The following is an 8622-nucleotide window of genomic DNA, read 5'->3' on the forward strand; positions in this document are numbered from 1 at the left end:
ATGGCAGATGGCATCTTTTGTTACTGCCCTATTTTCCATTTGTGCTTTATCTCCATCGATAGATACATCACTGTCACTGACCCTCTGGCTTATCCAACCAGGTTCACTGTTTGTGTCTGACATGTGCATCACCTTTTTCTGGCTGCTTGCTCTTGTCTATGGCTTCTCTGTTTTCTACACAGGGCTAAATGAAGCTGGGCTGGAGGAACTAGTTAATACTCTTGCCTATGTGGGAGGATGTTAGGTGGATCTTGATTGACTTTCTATTATTTTTCTTCCCTACACTTGTGATGATAAGTGTTTACTCTAAGATTTTTCTCAATGCTAAGCAGCAAGTTAGGGAAATTGAAAGTCTGACCAATAAGACAGCAACATCATCAGACAGCTACAAAGACAGGGTAGCCAGAAGGGAGAGAAAAGCAGCCACAACCCTGGGCATCGCAGTGATAGCTTTTCTGGTTTCATGGTTACCATACTATATTGATTCCATCATTGATGCCTTCCTGGGTTTCATCACTCCCACATACGTGTATGAAATATTAGTTTGGATCGCTTACTACAACTCGGCCATGAATCCCCTGATGTATGCTTTCTTTTTTCCTTGGTTTTGAAAAGCCATCAAACTAACTGACACTGGCAGAGTGTTGAGAAAAAATTTCTTCACGATAAACTTTTTCCCGAGTAGGTTTCTGTTTTTGACTGGGGGAGCTGAAAAGTTTCACCACAGATCATTTACATGCAAAATCATATAATGCAAAACAATTGAATTATGCTTCGAGTTTGACCCAAATCAAATCTGGTGAAATTCGGGTGCAGTGTCCCTCAGTGAATATAACATTAAACCTAATCATAATGGCAGGGACAGGACATTGAAGGCCACTCTGCCATTGTCCCTGTCATCCTGGATTGGTGTTCTCATTTCTTTGTAGTATCCTCCAGAAAATTTAAGAGAGTATATGTAAGGGAGCTAATATAGTATATTTGTAATTCTAAATCTTGTATCTGTTTCTTTATAATAGCTTAGTCCCTGGACATATCATCTTTCCAATATGTTTACTGTATTTTCCTAATAAAATGTGAATGAAACTGAAATTTCAAGATATGCTGGCACTTTGATCGGAGAAGCCATGAGGGATCTCTGTGGGGATCAGCTTTATGTCTCCAATAGGGAATTTTAGAACTTTGAAAAAGAAATCAAGAAAAAGATACATTAATTATAAATCAGTTCAGTTGTTCACAATGGAAAAGAAAACCAGCATTTTAAATAACTGTACTCATTCACATTTTATGAAACTTGGCATCAATGTGCAGACCAGGGGATTCAGACAGGGAGGAAACACCCCCTAAAACATTCCTGTCCTCCAGAGGGCAAAGAGGTCAGCTACTGAAGTCAGGTCATTTCTAACTATTAGAAAATAGAGTTTTTAAATAGGTTATTTCAGAAAAACAACTTGGTTGTCATACAGAAACTATCAAAAAATATTTAGAAAGACACAGCCATTGGAAATAATAACTGATATAATTCAACAATTTAATCTATAAAATTCACTCATTTGTACTATATTTAAAGCAGTGTTTTGTTATACAACATTTTTCCCTTAAGGATCAAAGGAGAGACATTCAGATAAACATGCTTTTTCATTAGTAAGGTAGAATTGATCCACACACCATGGGCATTTGGTTCTTGAATCTTGGCTCCACAAATGATAGGGGTAAACACTGCTAAAATTGCATGCAACTTTTCTCTGTGGATAGCAGTTAATCTTTATGAATAACTGCATGACCATGTTTATAAATGTTATGTGCCTTTAGACTCTCATGTGTTTAGATCAATTTTGGAAAACCATCTTTATTTTCCTATGTAGAAAAATTTAAAAGAAAAAATATTCTGGGTGCCTTTTATTAGCTCCTATTTTCTAAGAACCAAGCGGTCCATCCTATCAATTTTTTAAAAATTTTATTTAAGGAGAAAAAAAAAAACAGAAAAAAGGTACAAGTTATACAGAATCTCAGAAAAAACAAACAGTAGAAAATCACTAGCTAACAGATTACATATTGTCATCTTAGAAATAGCTGTTCAAGTTACAAAATCAAAGCATACAAAGTGGACATTCAAACAGTGAGACTGCAAACAGTTCTGTTCAATGATCCAACAAAACTCAGTAATATGGTTATCTATCTTACGCACTTAAATATACATGCAGTTATGTCCTTTAAAGCACTTTCTTTTCCTCTCTTTTTTACAATGACAGTTACACATTTTGGGTTTTATTACTCCCACAGATCTTATTACCTTTTTTGAAGAGAATAAAACCAATTGTGACTTAACAAAACAGAGTCAGTCAAATCAAAAGGATGGACATAATACATAATGTAAAAACAAAATACAAAGTGATCTACATTGGTTACCATAATGCCTCTTGCTATCTTAAAAAGAATTGCGTATATCATCAGTTATAATAAAATTGAACAAAACAGTAAAGAACCAAACCAATAAAACCAAAACATTGGAGATATTACAGGACTACAAAAGAAGATAATAGTCAAACCAGAATGGGCTTCATGATGAATCTTATTGTCTTCACAGTTGTTGCCTATACTCTCGAACTTGGTAGTATCAAGCAAGAGAGAATAGAGGAAAATCAGTCAAAACAAGATGGTGAGACCAATATGGAGTTTCAAATCAAGTTAATAGGAACTTAAAGTGTGGATATACTGCTTTTTTATATTTCCCTTATTTACAAAGATAAAAATAAAAATGTAATAAAAAAAGGAGATTGAGATAAAAGAGGACATAACAACAAAACAGCACAGGTCAAAACATAACCATTTAGGCAACATAGTGTTTCACCACCAGATATCCCGACATAAAAGTAGTTACCACAGTGTCTCTTTCCTTGAAATCTTTGAGTATAACTTTGTATACTGGAGCATCAAACAAATAAGACAATGTAAAACCATTCAGAGAATGACAGTATTACAGGGTATTTAGAACCAACTAACAGAAAATGAACAATGGTTTCTCTATAATCTCCTTGTCTATAAAAGTTTTTGTTTATATTATCACATATAATAAAATCCAATAGAATACAACATTTTAATACTGATGGAGACAGAAAAACAAAAGCTTGATGGGACTTCAAAACAAGATGATATTAAATCAGCACTAGCTATTATGATGTCTTGTTTTCTCCAAAATAGCTGTTCCTACCATCCAATGTTCTCTGCCTCATTTCTGTTGAGCTCTTTTTCTGTCATTAGTTGCCAGTTTGTCTTCTTCATTTCGCTTTCTGCTCCATTCATTGTGGCCTCTCAGCCACTGTTTGTGGAATCTTGGTATTTTTCTTTTTTTTAGAATGTCCTGCAGTATTCTCTGTAGAGTTGAATTGGTGGTTGCAAATTCCCCTAGTTCCTCTTTATCCTGGAAGCACCTTGTTTTTCCATCAATTTCTAGGGACAGTTGTTCAGGATATATCCATCTTGGCTGGAGGTTATTATCTTTCAGAGCTTGAATTATTTCCCACCATGCTCTTCATGATTTGATGGTTTGTGCCGAGAAGTCTGCTGTAATTCTGATGGGTGTTCCCTCGTAAGTGATCTGTTTCTTGTCTCTGACAGCTTTTAATATTCTGTTCTTATACTGGATTTCTGGAATTTTGATTATTATATGCCTGGGTGTTGTTCTGTTTGGGTTGTTGGTGGCTGGGGTCCTGTATGCCTCATACATCTGAGTATCTTTACCTTTTGCTAAATTAGGGAAATTCTCCTGGATTATTTCTGTGAATAGCCTTTGTAGTTCATTTGTTTGTGTCCCTACTTCTTTTACATTCTTAATTCTTAAGTTATAGGTCCTCTTATCATCTTCAAGCCTTTATATTATTGCTGTTTGTTTTCTTTTATTTTTAAGCTTTTCATTTCATCTCCCACATTACAAATCTGTCTTCCAGTTCAGATAATCTATCCTTAGTTTCTTTCAAGCTGTTATGCCAACTTTCAATAGAGTTTTTAGTTTCCTGGTAATCTCTTTGAACCTGCTTCACGTATTCTATGTTTTCTCTATTTTCTTCATCAAACAATTCTCCCCTTTTTTTCTGTTCTTCCACCATCTGTTTTTTCTTGGGCGTGCTTAGCATTTCTCTCTTTTACGTATATCTTGCTTTAGGTCATTAAATACTTTACTTTTGAACTCGTCTATGATGCTCCGGAGATATCGCTTTATGTCTGTTGGTGCCGTGTCTGATACTGCATGTTTTCTGTCCTCATTCTCCTTTGTATTAACCTTTCTTGGATCAGTGTTCTCAGGATTGGGGGCCAAGGACCCTTTCTTGTTGCTCCCTCGTCCCATATTTTTTGTTCCTTCCATATGAGCATATATAGGCAGCCCAGTTTCTTTGTCAGTTACAGTTTGTTTGAATTGTGCCAGCTAGGTGTTCCCACCCACTGCAGTATACTAGAAAGACACAGACCTGGGCAGCCCCTTCTGGGCCCGCCCCTCCAGGTCAGTCAACCTACTGAAGGCTTCACTGCTAGGGTGCACTGCCAGGCACTGGGACCTGGTTTGGGCTAGGCTAGGGGGTCTTAGTCCGCAGCGTCACCCAGGCCAGGGCTCCCTACCAATCCCGCTTGGGAGGGGAAAATGTGACTAAAGTCACTGCAGTGTCCTGTTCCGTCTAGCCTGCTCGGTCCCAGAACGTCCTCTGTTGAAGCCTCCTAGTCTATGGAAGGGTGCCCGTTTCTCTCACTCACCACAGGTCAATTCAGAGCTTATTGCCAGTCCCGCTCTCAATTTCGTTCGCCAATTCCTGCGCTCAGAGGTTTTGCCTCTCTGTCCCTGCTGTGCCGATTCAGACACAGCAACGTCAGCAGGAAATTTAAATTGCGGCTTCCAGAGGCGCAGGTTCCAGTTTCAGCACTGAGATTTTATCTGTCCCAATTATAGCACCGAGATTGCATTTCCAGATGATTTCTCTCAGCTTAGTTCGTTCCTGGGTTAGCAGGGTATATCTCCCCCTGCTTAGGACTCCTCACACTGCACCGTTCCTGGATTATAAGCTGGCTTTCTCAGAGAGCCTCCATAGCTGCTGTTACCTATCCACCATGTTCTCCCGGAAGTCATGACCTGCTGATTAATTAGGAAATCCTTGGAAATGATATTTAAATCTACAAAATTTAAGGTGATTTTGAAAAGATACAAAAAGTGATAGTAAGGATTTCTGCTCAGCAAAAAAATTCTCAGTGAAATCAAAATGCAGCTGGAAGATCACAAGAAGGTGTGTTGATACTCTACGAGTGATAATGAGATACCATTGCATGTCCTGAGGTTTCCCAGGTTTTTTCTGAAGCAGGATAGTAAATAGAATCCATAAAATGAGGCATATTAAGCCTTCCTGTGTCACGATTACCCTCAGAAATCGCAATTGATGCCATGACACCAGAAGAGGCTCCTAATCTATCACTTTTTTTTATTTTCTTCATTCTACTGATATATTTTTTGTATATATTTCACCCAAAATTTGTTTATCATAAGAAAATCCTTTGCTGTCTATTTTTGTCCTGCAAGCAGACAGCCTCACTACACAAGGGCCAGAATGGTTAGTTATAAAGGCACAATAATTATGTGTGTATTTCCTTTAGCTATAGAACATTTTAAGGAGTGTGTACAAAGATATGTATGTCTTCCTTAATCAAACATGATTCCATATGGATCATTTTGGATCATGGTGGTTATCTGTATTGCAGACATCATCCATGCTAATTTTGTGGTATTTGGATTTATAGACATGAGTTATAAGCATGTCATTTGTAGACATTGAGTTTTATTTGAACTACCTTCTGGAAAGAGCCTCCATCTCTAAATATAGGTTGTTAGATTTTTTTAATTCAAGGGACATAAAATTTGCAAACTAAAAACGTTATTTTTTCCTCACATTCTTCTTGTCCCCTAATGACCATACCATGGTGACAGACACACAAAATACTAGAATGAAAAGACACCTTGAGAATGAACTCAAACAATTTTTGTAGATGCAGGATGTATCTTCAGCTATGTGAGTTGGGATCGCGAAGACAAGAGGTGGCTCTTGTGGTCCTTGGGTGTTCATGGAGCCAGGATTGAGCCTAGAAGTTACCCTCATCTGCTCCAACAAGTAGTCATGGTGCAAGCTGGCCTTTGTGAGCTTAGCCTTGATTGTCCTCCCTTAGACCAGGCTGGACTGGGTCTATAGATCCACAACCTTCTAGTCAGTGCTCTCCTATAATTATATACATTAACTTCCAAATTAGTGATGAAGGAGCCTACAGTATTTTCCTGGTCATTTTAACTATAACTGGAATTGAGATTTTAGTTCAAAAAGAAATTTCTCAGAATTTTCAAATCCTTTCTGTGTTGCCTTCTAGGACATGAAATGATGATGTGCTATTTGATGATCCCTTTTGTCTTAAACTTACTAGATCTCCCATGTCCCTGTTCCTGGGAGCCTTTCTGGGAAGTTTTCTTTTTATGCTTGTATGAGTTTAATGGCCATGTTTTTTCATTTGTTATTTTGCAAACACATTTTTTAAAAACAAATTTATTAAAATGTATTGATTGCATATGTTAATAAGGTTCATTGTGAGAGTTCATTCGTTTTATTTTTTTTCTTTTAGATAGAGTGTTATTATGTAGTTCTGCTGGGCCACGAACTTGCTGTGTAGCTCAGGCTGGCCTTCAACTCCCGGCATGGCGCCTGCCTCAGCCTTCAGAGTATAATACTGTGGTCACAGGTGAGTGCCACCATTTCCAGCTGATGTTTCCATACATGTCCAAAGCGTGCACTGATCAAATTCAACCTCGCTTTTCCCTCCTCCAAACTTCCCTCCACACCCTTCCCAACACGAGTATCTTACCACCAGCTCATCTCTTCCTAGTTTTCACACAGAAGAGAGGACACATGATACATAGATTCCTGTACTGGCAGATATTTTGAGTCTGAAAACCGAGACTTTTCTTCAGCCCAGAAGACTTCTCTAGAATTATTTTTTTCCTCCAGTTTGAGAGACTGTGTTTTATTGATTCACTTCCTGGAATCAAAGTTTGACTCTGGTATTGAGATTATCCATATCACCGAAGTTAGTGGCATTTACAATATCCCCTTGTCCTCCATGGAAAAACTCGGTGCTTTCGACACCCACTCAATGTCCTACAGCTCTGAGTCAAAGGATCTGAAGACATGATTGCTCCAGTGCTGTCAGTTCCTTTGTATTCGGCCCATCTTATGAAGATCTTGCAGCTGTTCTAGTTGTCACTTCCAGAATCTCTGTTCTTGGTCCCAATGCTCACGCTGGTGCTGGAACTTCCTTCTAGCTTCTTCAAGGCTCTTGGTATGCGCTTCGTGTAGCTTTGTGAGTGTGCCTGGCACAACCTGGCCCCTGTACAATCACAACTTTGGAGCATTGTACACACAGGCGCAGATACGCTTGCCACGTCTTTCCTAGGTTGTGATGTGTAGATCTATTGGCGGCCCAGTGTTGCTGCTTCCACTGCAGTGTTTTTGTGTCTGGCTCTGCCTCCATTGGCGGCTTTGGATGCTGTAACCAGGAGCTAAGCATAGCTCCTTAGTCTCTCTTTGTCGTCCCGAAAACTCCCGCCTGCAGGGGGCACTGTGCCTGCGTCTCCCTTCACGCACTCCAAGGGTTCCAGGGCTGCCACCTTGTTTCTCTGCATTCTTGTCCCCTGCCGGCAGGCGGCGCTGCTGGCCATGACATACCCGTGCACTCCAAACATTGAAGACTGAGAGCTGGGCCTCTTCCCATCACCTGGCTGAGATCTGCTTTTATTACTTTCATTCCTTCTTTCTCTCTGGTGGCACTTTCAGGGACATTGACTTTTTCCCTGACTTAGTAGACTTGCTCTTATCTTTCTGGCCACCTTGGGCTGTGGCTCTATGTGATGGATTGTGTGATTTCCTCTCGAGAATCTGAACAAATTGGATCCCATCCGCCTCTACCATTCACATGGATTTTGAGCACGTTTCAAGTGAATTTCAGGAAGAGTGCAAATGAAATTGTGTGCTCAGTTAGACTACAGGACAGATAGTCAGATTATGTGTAACTATTTCCTCATCCCAAATGTTCAGGGCTGAGCTTCTTAAGCTCGCATTTATGGAGTGGGTATAGAAGCGTTCTCCCTACTCATCTACTGCTGTGAATCACCATGCGAGTCCTTGCTGCTCTCTTCCCATCTGCATCTCCCAAGCTTCTTCATGATCCGAATGTTGAAAGACCAGTGTGAGGCAAGGGAGGATCTCCAGGGGGCTCGGCCTCTCTGAACCGCACTTTCTGCTAGGTAGGGACCCACATCTCACCACACTGCTTTTTAGTGTTGGGAATTAAATCTGAATATTGACCCAGAAATTAAGTTGATCACACTCCGAGGAAGAGTTCAACAACAATAAATTGATTTTCGGTCATATAAAATTACATAGGGGAAAATTTAAGGGTTAAATATAGATTACTGTACAAGTACTTTAATTATTGTTTCTAACACTGAATGGATCGCTGAATGTGTGGCCTATTAGTTGGGAAATCTTTGCAACCTTTCAAGAAAACCATAAAGAATGGAACTAATCATCAGCACCATGCTTC

At 39.3% G+C, this 8622-nt stretch overlaps 1 pseudogene; it reads left to right on the plus strand.

The window, feature by feature from the left end:
* Positions 1-7212, plus strand: LOC134472159 (trace amine-associated receptor 7b-like; annotated as a pseudogene).
* Positions 7213-8622: the final 1410 nt, after the last annotated feature.

Source organism: Cavia porcellus, unplaced genomic scaffold (genome assembly GCF_034190915.1).
Source record: "Cavia porcellus strain 051 isolate PalLab524CR breed Dunkin Hartley unplaced genomic scaffold, mCavPor4.1 scaffold_22, whole genome shotgun sequence".
In the NCBI taxonomy this organism is placed as follows: domain Eukaryota; kingdom Metazoa; phylum Chordata; class Mammalia; order Rodentia; family Caviidae; genus Cavia; species Cavia porcellus.